Below are 15492 nucleotides of genomic sequence, written 5' to 3'. Positions count from 1 at the left end.
TTTAAAGAGTATTTTGTATTTTGATAATATACATAAATCATTTTATAGTATTCAATTGATTCTGCAAAATTAAATTACAATACAATAATTAACTTTTAAAACGCAATTGTTATATTTATACTGTTATATAATTATATTTATATTTATATACTTTTTAATTAATAGAATATCATTTTTGAAGAAAAATATAGTCGTTTATTTATTTAATTCTTAATCAATCAACGATGTTAAACAGTTTATTATAATACATAATTTATTTATTCTACATCTTACTTATCAGTTTAATTAATTTTTTAACCGAGCTAATAAGAGTGATTTTATAATTATTTTTGAATAGGTAATTTTTTGTTTAATAATGCATACAGTTTTAAATATAATATTTTTTACATACTTGGGGTACATTTTTTCTCTTTTTTAAGGTTTTTTTAGGATCTCACTACATTTTAATAAAGTAAACGTATTTAATGTTTAACAACCGTTTAAAGGAAACGTATGTAAAACCTACATGCACTACTTGGATTATTTTTACGAAACATAAATAATGTAATGTAATTATAAAAATTTTGTTGACGGTCTGAAGTCTGAATTATGTGTCTTGCTGCAAATTTAGTTCGTTGTTCAAAAAAATATTTGAAATATCTGCAATTGTCTGTTTTCTTGCGCGCAGCAAGAGATGCAATATGGTGCATCCTCTGCTATTATGTTGTCATTGCGTTTCGCACGGTTTATATTTTGCGTATCGCCCGTGTTGACAGAATCTCATTGAGCCTTCGAGACCGTGCGCTCTTTTATCGCGATGCATCTCGCGGTCTTTCACCGAGATGCTGTTTGCAAAATTCATACGCGCGGGCTCTTCGCACAACACCGGCGTGTTGTGCGATCGCCCCGGTCTCGCCGCCGCGCCGCCTTATTCCTTTTGGAAATCGATGACGCGAGTTTGAATCGTAGTTGTTAGCATACGGCCGCCTCAGTGCCGTTCTCTCGAATCGGCGCGTCGTTCGATTCCTACAAAATCTCATCTATTTTCGAATACGTCACGCGCCATCCTGCGCGCAAGGACGGAGAATCCCGGCGAGCGCGCGAAAGCGCTCCGTGATCCTGAAATAAATCTGGCCGAATAAATCGCGTCGGGTATAGAGCGACGTTCCGGCAATCGCGCAACGATGTCGCGCACGGTAACGAGAACGTGTTGATCGTCGCGCGATTAAACGTCCCGCCTTCGACGTGATTTTTATCGCCATTGAAAATGAAACGGCGAAATCGCTGTCTCGAGAACCTCCCCGCGCCTCGGCACGGTTGCTGCGCCGCCGATAGGAGAACAAAGCGATTTACGGGTGCCACGCGATTCTGTATTCAGTCGTCATACTCGACGCTCTATCTTACGAATCGCATCGATTGACAGCGGCTTTTCCGCGAGAGGAGTTCGACGGTGGTATTTTGTCGGCGGTGTGTTATCGACGTTTGTGAATCTCCTACCTCTTATTTATCACCCGCGACCGATTCTCGGGAGCAGAATCCCTTGTTAAGTATATCTATCTGGGTGATCGATTATCCGGAGCGTCATCATCAAGAGATTTTAACACCGATTTTCGAATTATTATCGGGATCGCGTTAAATTTCGTGAAATTTTCATGTTCCATAAACTTTTTTTTGGAAGGGGGAGGAATTAAATCTTTTTTGATCGAATAGCTGTCAGTAATTGTCGATATTTGTTTTATATTTGCGCGAGAATTATAGTGCGTAGATATATTCGCATGGATTACGCAAGCGTAATGGTATAGCGTTAAAACTGATGTTGCATGTCGTTATTGCGTATCAATGCCAAATATCAAAAGCTACCAATCGATCATCGATTCTCTATCGGCCATACACGTCGCCGAAATAAAATGTGTAAAATTTATTTTACTGCGTACATTTATATCCATCCTATAAGCACACAATATTCCCAGAATGTTATACGAATATTATTAAAAATTAAAATAATGTTCCGAAAATATGTTTTTTAATATTATGGGAACATTGCATTAATATTATACTGGAGTCAGCTTTACGTAATATTCGTGATACGTTATTTTAATATCCGTGGAATATTATAAAAATGTTCTACGAATATTATTTTAGTTCAAAAATTAATGTGAATTATTATACATAAAATATTCACAAACTTTACTATTATTACATTTAAAAGCTATAATATTTCCGATAATTTAAAATATTGAAATAAATAATATTATTTATATATATTTCGGTAATACTCATATATTGGAATAGACGTATAATCACTTTTTATCAATGTTAAATAATATTATTTAATATTTAAATAATATTACACACTTATAGGACAAGTATAAATTGAAAGTTTTCACACGAAAATGAATTTGCACGCGGACTAGGTGGAGCACTGGCTAGACGAGGCGAATAGATGAAGTGTTGGACAGAACTGGTCTGGTTACATTTTGGAAAAGGGAGATTGCGCAGCGATTACAATTAATCGAGGGGAGAAACGACATTTCTACCGTTCGATTAAAAAGGGTGGATTAACGCGCGATCGGTTATTCAAATCTATTTTCCGAATCACGTGCCCGATGGTGCAGCTGGCTCGACGCACTCTCCCGAAACGAGTGTAAGCAGCGAGATTGAGTTTTGCGGAATCGCTCCTCGTTTACCGCGCAAAATCTCCATCAAATTCCATCAAGTTCGGCGATCGAGCGCAACGACTCGATGGGCAACGTTATACCATACGTGGGCCGACGAAGACGAGGGGCCTCGCTCGTTCGCTCGCTCAGTCTATTTGTCACCGATTGATTTGATTCGCGGACGGTCGCGCCAGCGCTACCAGCTACCGCTCGATCTGCCAGAGATTAGGTCCAGCGGCATTCCCAAAATCCAGGCGGCCGTAGAACTATCCGGGCAATGCGACCCATCGAATCCGATCGAGCGCCGCTGCATTTCTCGCGGCAGTAAAATCGAGCGCGTCGACAGCGCGGCCACGCCAACCTGGAGTACGCGAACGAATGTTTTACGCGTATCGCGGTACGTGACGTCGTATCAGCGCGGTGACGAAAGTGCGGAACAATGCTGTGGAATCCTTTAGCAGAGCCCTTTTCTATCCACCTCGTCCATCTGTCTCTCTCTGTTTATCTATCTTGTTATTTATTATTTTTACCTCGTGTTCTCGTTTATTTCTCGTTCGTTCTCCTCTCGATGCGCTCTTACCATTATTTTATATTATTCGAGACTTACTGCTACATTTGTTCCTCCGCGTGAACAAAAATCATGGTAGGTACGTTTTTGACAGTGTGTTGTTCTGTAACTCGAAGCTTTAGGAATATTTCATCTCTAGCTTCGAAAAGGGGAACGCGTGCGCTCGTCATCAAGATGTGATGCAATATCCTTTGTTTTGCAACCTGTCTCATTCAGTTTCTCCCTTCACCCTCTAACTTCCATCCGCCAGCCTCACTTACCTCATTCTGTCGTACTTCTCTTTTGTCATTCTTTTCTTTAATATACTCCATCGCTTTGTCTGCTCCTTTGTTTTGTCTCTTTCCTCGCATCACCGCTGTATATTGTCCCTCTTACGGTCTCACAATCTCCGGCAACGTAGTTCTTCTCGTAGAAACATAGGAATGTTACGATACACCAATCTATCAAGTCTCTCCTTCATTTGTCGAAAACATTTTATTACATTTCGTTTCTAAGCCGCGCCATAAAGAAAATGACAATTTTCTGTCTATATTTAGACGTCATTTCATGATCGTGTCAGTCGAAAGTAATGTACGAGTGTGACACGCAAGAGAGGCGAAAAGCCTGAGAAAGGATGGCGGTTGATGAGATTATCTTGCTTTTTACAGGTGGCTAAAATAACGGCCACACGCAGCGTCGTGCGTTAAATTAACCGCATCAGGTTAATGTCATCAAGATCGCGTTCGGGAACCTTACCCAAAGGGTACCGAAAGCAGAATTAAATTTGAGCGAGATGAAACGAGCCGCGAAGGATGTCAACTGGAAATGCCGGTGCACGTTGCTTTTTGCGCGTTGCTAGATGGCGAACACTTGCAAATCAAATTAATCACGAGCGTTGCGTAAAAATGTAAATACCACGAATATTTACAAAAAAAAGTATCACTGCGTGATACTTCCAATTTCCCTTGTGTTACGTATTAAAACTTGAATATTTAGATTAATATATTTGGAAACCTAATAGTTATATAACTTATAGAGTCAATGAATGAGAGAGAAGAGAAATTTGGCGTCTCGCTAATTGTTATTAAAACTGCACTCGTCAAGTAAAACGTTTTAAATCATATTAAAATTCGACCACTATGTGAAAACACAATATCAACGAAATACCTTATTGGTCATATCTGTATAGATCATAGCGCTGATATTATGTACATTTTCAAGTTCACAAAAATTTTGCGCCAAATAAATTTTCAGTCTAAAACGCAGTTTTAAATTAAACAAGAAATAGTTTGAAGGTCTTGAATGTGGTTTTCAAATAATATCACGTTATTAAAGTAAAAATCAATATAATAATAATAATAATAATAACAATTATCTAATCGTGCAAACCCTTTTCCTTCTAAAAAATTGTAAAAAATGTTATATAATTGTAAATTTAAGTGATCAAACTTTATTGTTCTTATTAGTAACTTTAAAACAGTGCTGTTTAAGATTTGCAGTTTCGGGCTTGAAATTGAATTGTGTAGATGTCCGACATTGATAATTAAAAATTGTTGATGTGTATTATTCATTTTTAAAAAGAAAGAGTATGTTATTATTTAAAAAAAAATATTATAAAATAATTTTTAAAACACACAATTAATATATAAAATATATATGACTATATGTAGTAATATAATACATATAAGAGTATAATTATGTACGTATATTTTAAGTAAACATATAAATTTAGTATAAGTATAATAATAATATAACAGAATATATAAAAGAGAGGGATCATGAAATAAGTACAGGATGATGAGACACCATGATAATTCGTGTTAAATCGTTAGATAAAAGATCGTTAAAAGTACTTCGTTACAGTCTATTTAGGTATAGTAAGATGGTTACTAGTTATTAATATTTACTGTTTTTGTAAAAGCTGAATTTATGTTTTGCAAGTACCAAAGATTTTTACATGCACATACTGTTTACGTAATTTTAAAAAGTATGTTAGATATTAAATGTTCAACTTTAGCCTAGCTTGAAGATCTTGAATGTGGCTTTCAAATAATGCAATTGAATTTAATGTGTGACGCAACGTATATATGAATTCGACATATGAAGTTATGTTATATACGGAAGAGGGTCGCGAGCCATTTGCATTACTGATGTTATGACCGCTCTTGCAACTTTACAACCTCATAGTAGACGTTGCATAATGCTTACTAGCAGCAAAGAAATTATTTTAAAAAGTAATTTTTTTTTAACCAAAAAATTATTAAAAAAGTTTTGTCAATAAAAACATATATTATAAAATGTTTATAAAATCTTGTTTTGTGACACTTATTATTAGTATGTAACATCTACAAAGGATCATTTATTTGTAATTTTTTATAATTAAAAATGCGTTTATTTGACAATATTTGTTAATATGCCACAGCACACCCCCTCTCTCCTCCAATTGCACAAATACATTCCTTTTTCTCTTTTCAATAAATATTTATTGATTGTGAGTTATTTTAAGAAAACAAAAAATATTTTACCACCTCCACTGAATCTTTTATCATGCCCTTATTATTCCCTTTTAATTTGACAAGTTTCGAATTTTTTTCGATTAAGAGCACTTTCTGATTCCTTAGTCGATTACATTCTTTAATCATTGTTATGATCTTTATCTAAATAATTTTAAAAAATTCACTCTTATTTAAGAAATATCACTTATATTCAAAAAATTAATTTTAACATTTTTAGAAATAACACATAAATATTAACCTTTAAAAAAAATTATGGTTTGTAGTATTCTTTTTATTCTCATTGAATTTATTTTCCATTAACACATCGTTGCGCATGAAAAATTGCAAGATGGTACTTTTGCCTGTGAAGAGTAAAATATACGAAACAATTATTAATTTATGTAAAAAATATTAGTAGGGATGCAGTACCTATAAAAGCAATTTAAATATTGTAATTTTTGTAAAATTAAAAATGTAATTTTTTATAATGCAATATTTCAACTCATATCCATTTAAAAATAAATTTGATTTTTCTCTCTCAATGTTCTTAATTTACTTACGTCATTGATCATTATCTTCCCTCGTTTGTATTTGCACGTATCAAGTTAATTAATATTTATTTTATCCATTTAATTAATTAAAAGTGCATTACGCTTATGGAGAGAAGCTAATGTCACGCAATCTAAACAGAAATTGCGAAAGTAGTACATCATTCTTTATTCTTACGTGAAACATCACAGAGAATTCTCTACGTGCGCTTGTCAAAGTGTTTCGCTTCCAGAAAAACTTCATTATTTATTTTAAATAAAAAAAATATACTGAAACTTTATAATACAGCACAATTTGGAGCTCTGTGCTTCAAATATAACATGGTAATCTCCAATTCATTCAATTTTATTCATTCTCGCAGTTGCATCGCTATCTTCACATTCTTTACACACGTGTGTTGATATTGTAATAAAAACGTATAAAGAAGATAATAAAAATATATGGAGAAGATTTTTCACGCTGGTTTAAAGTAATCTAATAAAGATTACAGTAAACTCTCTATTGCGAGAAGCTTTAATTAACAACCATACTCATTTACAAAACGCATCGAATAGCAAGAAAACAAGAGGCAAAAATGGAAGAGAAGATCCATGTAAAGATGCGTGTTAAAAACAATTCGCCTTCGATAGAGCGCACCTTACGTCCAATATTGTACACCTCCTGGCTATTGGGCGTCGGAGTTGCGCGTCCGCGAAAGTGCTCCAAGATTATAACGATAATCATACGTATCGTTTATCTAGTCGTGTGTTTCATTGGCACGGCATACTGCGCGTTAGATTTCGTCAACTTCGATACTGCCTTCGCTTTTGACAGCGATGTATACAAGTTCATGTACTGTATGAACAGAGTGATCGGTCACGTGGCGGCTTATTATTACGTTTATCACGGAATCAGGCAGTATAATAAGTGGCCGGAGCTGATGGACAGAATGAAGAAGCTCGATCAGAAGCTCAGGAGAGAAACGTCCATTAATGATCGACCAATAAAAAGCACAGAGGCGCTAGCGATTTTCGTGACAGTCGCTTGCTGTCCTGTATTCCTGATCGCGCACACCCTATATTATTACTTTACACATCCAGAGTATATTTTTATATCTGATTTATTGTTCTACTTCATGTTGGCGCAGTCATTGATCAACAGCTTCGTCCTCGATGTTGTCATCTATGTGCTGTATTTAAGATTCCAAGCGATAAATGAATTAATCGGACAATTGGATCAGCTGTTCGATGTATCACGGATCGCGCTCAAGATTAGACGCATCAGAATATTGTATAATAGTAAGTTTCTGCAAATATTAACTTTTGTATTGTTTATACATTATAATCTTGAGTATAGATGTAACACTCAAATTTGATACAATCATGAAGAAATTGCAGTAATATTGATATCAAGTATTAGTCGAATAAATTATATTACACAGGTATTTGTGACCTTGTCATCATGGTAAACGATGTTCACGGTCTTCATCTCTTGATCCTTTCGGCAAATAGCTTCACCATGGTCGTGGCTACGCTGTTCAGAATTTATATGGGCATCGCAGAGAAAACTTATACGTTTATTATCGTACATATTATTCTTTGGATTCTACATGTGACGCAATTCGGTCTAGTATGCTGGATTTGCACGCTCGCATGTCAAGAAGCCAACAGGACCAGAATAATTATATACAAATTTGTATTAAATTGCAAAAACCTGGACCAAGACTGTGTCAGAAACGAGATCAATGATTTTTCGATTCAGTTGAAACAATATCGAGTAGCATTTACGGCCTATAACTTCTTCGAAATAAACAATGCTCTTTTTAGTGGCGTGAGTACATATCTTATTTATTATAATTTACGAAGAATTAACTTTGAAATTGCAATATAAATAATATTGAAGAAATTTAATGATGTAAACTTATTTTTCAGTTCATAGGGGTAATATCCGCTTATGTAGTAATCCTCATTCAATTTTATCAACCACCCAAAAGCTCGTCACCCTTACATGGTTTAACGGTACTGTATAATCTATTCGAAACTGTAAAAATAGAGGTGAATGCAAGTCGAATGCAGTAATTAGAGGTTACAAATAATTTAATAACAAAATAGTTTATTAATAAAATTATAATTAAACACATTTCGGTTTTTTATTTGAGCCGAATCTTCATAAGATTTCATACAGAAAAACGCCTTACTGCTGATCACGAGACAGAATGTTCTCTGCACGAAATGTCGAAATATAGGAAACGCTTTATATCATCTAATTTATTATAATAGTTCCTCAGGTAACGACCATTTTTATGACTATCTTTTTGCGCTACTATTATGTCCGCTCATAGAATGCCTGCTACTAATTATGTAAATGTACTAAGGATAATGTTCAGAAAAACTATTTAACGCAGGTCACAAAATATATAACTACTAAAATGTAAATGTTATGTCTTCTTTGAATTTTATTAACAGTTAAATCATAATTTCGTTTTTATCATCTGACGTCAGTCATTATTATTATTATTATTATATTTTACGTGTTTGCCCACCTTGACAAACTAAAAAGTAAAACTTAACAGTAAACAACCTCTATTAAACTCGACGTCTTAGCAGCGCAAATTTGAAAATTACGTAGAAAGAGATAGAAGGCAGTTAATAATAAAAGAGAGAAGAAACAATTACGTGAATCAGAGAGAGAAAAAATTTAACAACTCCTTTTTTCTATCTGATCCTTTCTACCAAACGTTAGACACGCTCGGTGTAATGTTACTATAGCTGCATTTTCGCTTTGGTGCTCATAGCGTTTGTAAGTATCATTTGTTCTTGTTTAATATTTGATAAACAACAAGGATGAAATAATGCTTGCAGCACTGTGAGTGCTGAAGCAAACGCAGCCGACATGTATGCACGCACTACAGTCAAAGTTCTTTGTTATTATGACATACACAGAAAGTTACGTTTAAATTGTTAACTCATTAGCGCATTACACGTTTACCATTTCATTGAAAAGAATTTGTTACTTTTACATTCTATCCCTTGAAAAGGTAAGTTGTTACTCAAAAAGTAGAGAATTATTACAATTTTCTCTAGCGTTTCAATTTCAGTTCCTTTTTAAAGTAATATTTAATTGTTTATGTCGTTTCAAGGTGAAATCTACAATAGTTACAATTAATCGAAATACGATAAAACATAATATTCCTTTTTGTCCAACTTCGCTTATGCCTTTTTTTATTCATATGCATTATACATACAAAGTAACAATAATATTTGTTACGACTAAACACGAAACTACGTTACTAATTTTCATTATCCTTGCTAATGAAGAAATATAACGTCGTTACAAATTCGTCGTTAAAAAAAAGATAATGACAAAGGCGTTACTAATAACGCATTCCTTTTCAATCCCACGCGGTGTTGTCCACGTATTTATTACACCAAATATTGGATGCGTATATCTACAAGACGAAGAGAAGGGCGATTAGCGCAATCGAGGAATAGAGTGTCCCATTTACAATGGCTTTCATGGCCACGAGACAGCCTCGAGTGTCGAGGCTCTCGTAGATGGGATCGTTCTCAGGATTTGGCAGCTGAAGGGGATCATGATAGCAAGGCCCCTTTATGTCGATTCGACAACAGCTCCAGGGCTACCGCTGGCGTCACACGATCGTCCTGCTCGGCATACCTGCATCAAATTCCGTGTAAGATGCGCCCGCATACCGACAGTCCAATGCACGTTCCGTAATATGAATACCGCCGTACTTTGACCATGAATTATGATTTTTCCATATTCCACTATGTATGAACGTACGTCGTCTTCAACTTATATATCGATAAGGTATTTTACGGTACGTAAGATATTTAATGTTACGCGAAGCGATATTTATGTCAAAAATATGAGTCTCAAAGTATAATATTTTGCGGTTGGAAGCACATACGTCGCTTAGAAGTTTCTGCTCTTCAAACGAGCATAATGATGAAGAAAATCGAATAACTCTTCATCAACGAATGTCCTCGTCATTCCCATTCGAGTTGATAAAACACGATTTGCGATTCACAATTCATTTCTTTTTTGTTTGTTTTTTTTATTGGGAAAACTCATAACCGGAAAATGAAGTTTCCTATTCTTGGGAGGAAGAAGCCTGTTCCTCCAGTGTGATCAACGCGAATTCCGCGGGCGCGGGAATACCTTCTACACCGGTCTCTTCCTCTCTTGGGGAGGCGTGCAGCGGAGCGAGCGACCACCAATCGGCATTCCGCAAGTTGGCGCACTTGCTAATTCGAACTTGTCCGCGGACATCGGCGAAGTGCAGAATGAGCTGGCAGTCATGTCGTATGTCCGTGTCCCGTGTTCTCCATCCTGACGCTTCCTCGGCGAAAGTTCTGGGAAACTTTCCCACCCGAAAACACTTCGTTACACCGTCACACCGGGGCAGCCACATTCGTGCATGACATATGTAACGGTAAGCAAGGGTTCCGCTCATCTGCGGTCCGTCGCGTTTATTGACCGTGCCGCCTAATTCCCGGTTAAATGCTCTTGAAAATCGCACATAAGCCAGTATCGATTTAAATGCTGTTTCGTGTCTACGCGTGTGTGCATATGTCCATGCTTTGATTCGACCAATTCGGTTGATGTCCCATACAGCGTTGATATTTTTCAAATATGTCTCAGAAAACTTTTAATTTAAAAAATAAAATATTTTAGAAAGGTTTCAAAATATATTTGCAACGTTGCAGAGACGTCTCTAGGACAGCAAAATGTCTTCAATTCTTATACTTGAAGTCTTGCAGAAGTATTACTTAAAGATTACCAAAAAAATCTAAAATTTTTCTGAAATATTGCTGGTTGTAGTTCTTTGAATATAATAAATTTATACTTCTTCTTTTCATTAATTCTAAATTACTGTTTAAATTTATTATTTTCAGAGAATGACAAGAATTAAAGAGTTACAATAAAATTTATGTATAAAATACAGTTAGTGTTTTTATTATAAATTTTTATTTACTACTGGGAATCTGATTAATATAATAAACGTAAATCTGATTTCTGAAACATTTAATAAAAAGAATGCACAATATACATAAGAGAAAAATATTTTATATATATAATATTCTTGTGCATAAACTTAACATAAGCGAACTTAGAAAATATTCACTTGTCGACAAAAGCAAGAAAACAAGTTTTAAAAAGTTCAATTAAAAAATTTATTGCATGTGATAGATTTTAGAAACTTTTCTATTGCAACATTTTATGTCGCAAGACTTTAGAAACATTTCTGTTGCAACGTTTTGTATGACATTTTGCAGAATCTTTTCAGAAGTGTTGCACATACAATAAAAAAAGCTTTGTGGCATTTCTGAAAGCTTTTTGCAACAACGCTTCGGTAGTGTATGGGCTCTATATATTTATATATTTCGCAAAAGCTTCTCGTAATTATGCAAAATATAATATACCTACAAAGTCGTGTTCTTTTTTTTCATTGAAATAAAATTTAAAGCGCGGTTGCTCGTAGATAAATTACGCGAGGATGAATTATTCTCAGTATGAAAAATACCTGCGTGCCATAAAAATAATTTTAATGTCTGCTAACACTGATATTACGAAAGAGATTCTTTTGATGTATACATTTACAAATATTACGCCAAAGAGAAAGTTATTTTTAGAATAAAGAAATAATTACGTGGCGCGTGATATTAATGTTTTCTTTTCCTTTTGAGAAGACATATTAATTCGTTGTTAAAAGAAGTAACATCGGCGAAAGAAATAAAAAGAATGATAAAATAGATGTCAACGCCACGCTTCGGCTTTAAAGAATCGATTTGGTTTGTAAACTCTAAATTATTCATTCATGAAAGAACAATATTTTATCGTAGACATTTCAATGGTCAGCCTGCGGTTTAATCCACAGGTCCGGTAGTCCGGTGTATCAGGAAATTCATGCGCCATCGACGCGTTATTGGCGCTATGCACGAATTTTCAGGTCTCCCGATGCCTGGTATTGGTATTGGAACAGTGAAACGAGTTAATCCTTAAGCCGATAGAGTACGCGAATCACGTCGCAATCCCGTATGGGTGGGCTCGGGTCGTTTGTATGTCGCGTCGGTGAAACCTGGTATTAGTTTTATTAATAACGCGCATTATAGCTATTTCCATTACCGATTACACGCGCTTTAACTTTGAGCCTGTCGTCCAAGCCGCTTTACATACGCTCCCCTATATTAGCCAATTTAACTGACGAAAAGCTCATTAGATCCTTGCCTTTAGAGATTCTATGTGAAATGTAAGTCGAAGTAAAAGTGACCGATTCTTCACTTGCTAAGTGTAAATTCTTTGCTGTCAATGATAGCATCAGTTTAAATAGTTACGTTTAGAGTTCGCAACTTGAGCAAGAAATATTTGTTACAATTTTATTAATACTGCAATATATTTTTTATTAACAAAAAAACATTAAAAGCCATCCTTCTAATGAAACGCTTTTCCTAGTTTTCTTTTAATTATATATTGTTAAATACATTGATGTGTTACACATGAAGATGATATTAAAACTCTTATAAGAATAATAGCAACTCGTAATATCTCCGTTATTAGATGGCAAATTCTAATAACTATTTATGAAACCATTTGTTTAAATCACTACATACATTACAATAACATCACATTTATACAGTAGCACTAATATGTTAATAAAAAACAATAATATCTTTTTTATACAAAATTGTGACGCTACAGCCACAACGTTTTTAAATGGATCTCTCAGCGGCGTTTTCCAAAACTTTTATATAATTTGGCTTGAAATAAAATACAAATAATTTTCATCATTTACGTGCCAAATGCTAAAGAAGTACACGGAATTTTCCAAAACTATTGATTTCTAACAAAATGGTGAATATTTAAAAAAAAACTGTTGCATCTTTCGCATAAATTTGCGTATAAAAATGTCAATTGAAAAAAGTTTTCAATATATAGTAAAAATTCTACGAATTACTATAAATCATATACAGGGTATCTCACCACCCGTGATCAAAATTGTCCTTATTTAAAAATCCTAATACTAAAATGTCGAGGATATAATACTTTTTAATTGAGAAGTATTTACAGTAGACGAATCAGGTAGTCTAGAGATCACGCGCTCAGTGATCGACGGTTCAATGACAGTGAGTGCTCTTGCACTTTTGTAAACTTGTTATTACATTGAAGTAATTACAATAATATTGCGATGGTATTACGATGGTATGCTTTATTGATTAAATCATATTTAAATATAAATTAGTATGTATTGTACATGTTATAATCATTTAAAAATGTTACAAAATATTAAAAATAATTATAATTGTCAAAATTCACGAGACGTCAATGATTCACAAGATAGCCAACGTCAGAAAAGAGATACATGTATGTCATATAACTCGGTAATAATTAATGAAAATTGTGTTGATAAAACCATAAGTAAAGTTTCTTTGAATTTTATACATAAAAGCACATTTTTCACTTCTTTTAATAGCTATCTTCTACCTTTATTTTTTAATGTGGGTGATCGACGTCTAGATTTTTCTTTTTTATAAGGTAGAAGCGGTGAATTCTTTTTATAAGGGAAGAAATGTAAAATCTTCATTAAAGAGTTTAATAATTTTCAATTTCAGTATAATATTATACTTTTATTTCAATATGATAACTGTCATTTGAAGAACACAACATTTATTTCGATAACAATGGTATTAAAAAATTCTCATTCCTTAATTTGACGATACTGTTGTTTTCTTCTAATATACTCTTCTTAATTCTGATGTGAAATTTATTATTGAATAGAGATGAATATTTTTTGAACTATACGACATTTCTTCATATGAGCAAGTTATCTTTCTTTAATAAAATTTAAAATGTTTCTACGAACTCTTTTACATAAAATAATTAATAAAATATTGAGAAATTAGACCTTGAGAATCAAATGCAGTTATTTTTGCACAAATAATTACACCAATTCAAAACTTATTGTTAGTACAAAACGATTTTTATCCGAAACAATTTTTCTTTTTTTTTTAAATTTTTTATACTAAACCTTGAAAATGGCTGTGGCGTTTTAAACCTGTTTTTAGGTCTATTTCTTGCACTTTCAAGCATCCGTACTTTATTGCAAAGAAATATGACGAGTATGCACGAGTACGCATGAGTATTTTTGAGTAGATTGCCCGTTTTCGATATATACATTTTTCAGTTCATGAGTGACAATATGTTAATATGTCCCTCTTTTATTCACAAGAAAACGATCAAATAGAATACCCATGGTTTCCGCTAACTTTAAATATATTTTAGTATTTATCTTCTACTAATTTATAGGTAAATGGTATAACGTAATATTCAAATATTTGCAAGAATTTCAAAATAATCCTAAACGGTTTAAAACGTTAGAAAAATTACTTTTAGTTTTAAAATTGCATTTCAACGTTACCACAAGCTTATAACACTGTAGAAATCTTTAGCAGTTTTTGTGCAATCTTACAATGTTTTAATGTAAGGTTTATAGAATATGTTTCTGCAATCTTTCAGTACTGTATGGGTTCGTATGATTCTAATCTTCACTTTTTAAAACAAATGTATTAATGATTAATGTAATTAAAGTATATTATCAATATTATTAAAATATAGATTATTATAATAAAAATGATACTATTATGAATATGATTATATATTTCTTTTTGTACTTGTATAATATATTCTACATTTGTTGCTTTATTGAGTAATTTTAAATCAAGTAATTATTGTTTTGTTTATTATGTAGACAGATACTTTTGATTTGTTACAGTCTCCATTACTTTAAATTTTTGACATATAAAAAATTAATTACAAATGTGCTTTTAAACCTAAAAATTAACTTTTTAACATATCGAGTTATGAGAATATGTTATACATATGTGGAAATATATTATACAAATACTAAAGAAAATGTATCGTGCTCATATTATTTTATTATAATAATCCATATAATAATAATTATTATTATTATATATTTTTAATAACATTGATCATTAATACATTTGTTTTAAAAAATAAAGGTTAGAATCATACCAATCTATACAGTACTGAAAGATTGCAAGAACATATTGCACAAACCTTACATTAAAACACTGTAAGATTGCATAGAAGCTGCAAAAGATTTCTGCAATGTTACAAGCTTGTGGTAACATTGAAATATCCGCAAGTTTTAACCTTAAAAATAATTTTTCTGACGTTTTGGATCATTTGCGATCATATCAATCATCTAATGGTTTCACTGGTGAAAAAAGTAAAACACCAGTAA

At 33.2% G+C, this 15492-nt stretch overlaps 1 pseudogene; it reads right to left on the bottom strand.

The window, feature by feature from the left end:
- Positions 1-2839: 2839 nt before the first annotated feature.
- On the bottom strand, positions 2840-10638 carry LOC120359777 (annotated as a pseudogene).
- Between the last annotated feature and the right edge of the window lie 4854 nt (positions 10639-15492).

The sequence above is a fragment of the Solenopsis invicta genome, chromosome 16 (assembly GCF_016802725.1).
Source record: "Solenopsis invicta isolate M01_SB chromosome 16, UNIL_Sinv_3.0, whole genome shotgun sequence".
In the NCBI taxonomy this organism is placed as follows: Eukaryota; Metazoa; Arthropoda; class Insecta; order Hymenoptera; family Formicidae; genus Solenopsis; species Solenopsis invicta.
Note: the sequence above shows the minus strand (reverse complement) of the source record. Positions and strands in the feature narration are given on the sequence as shown.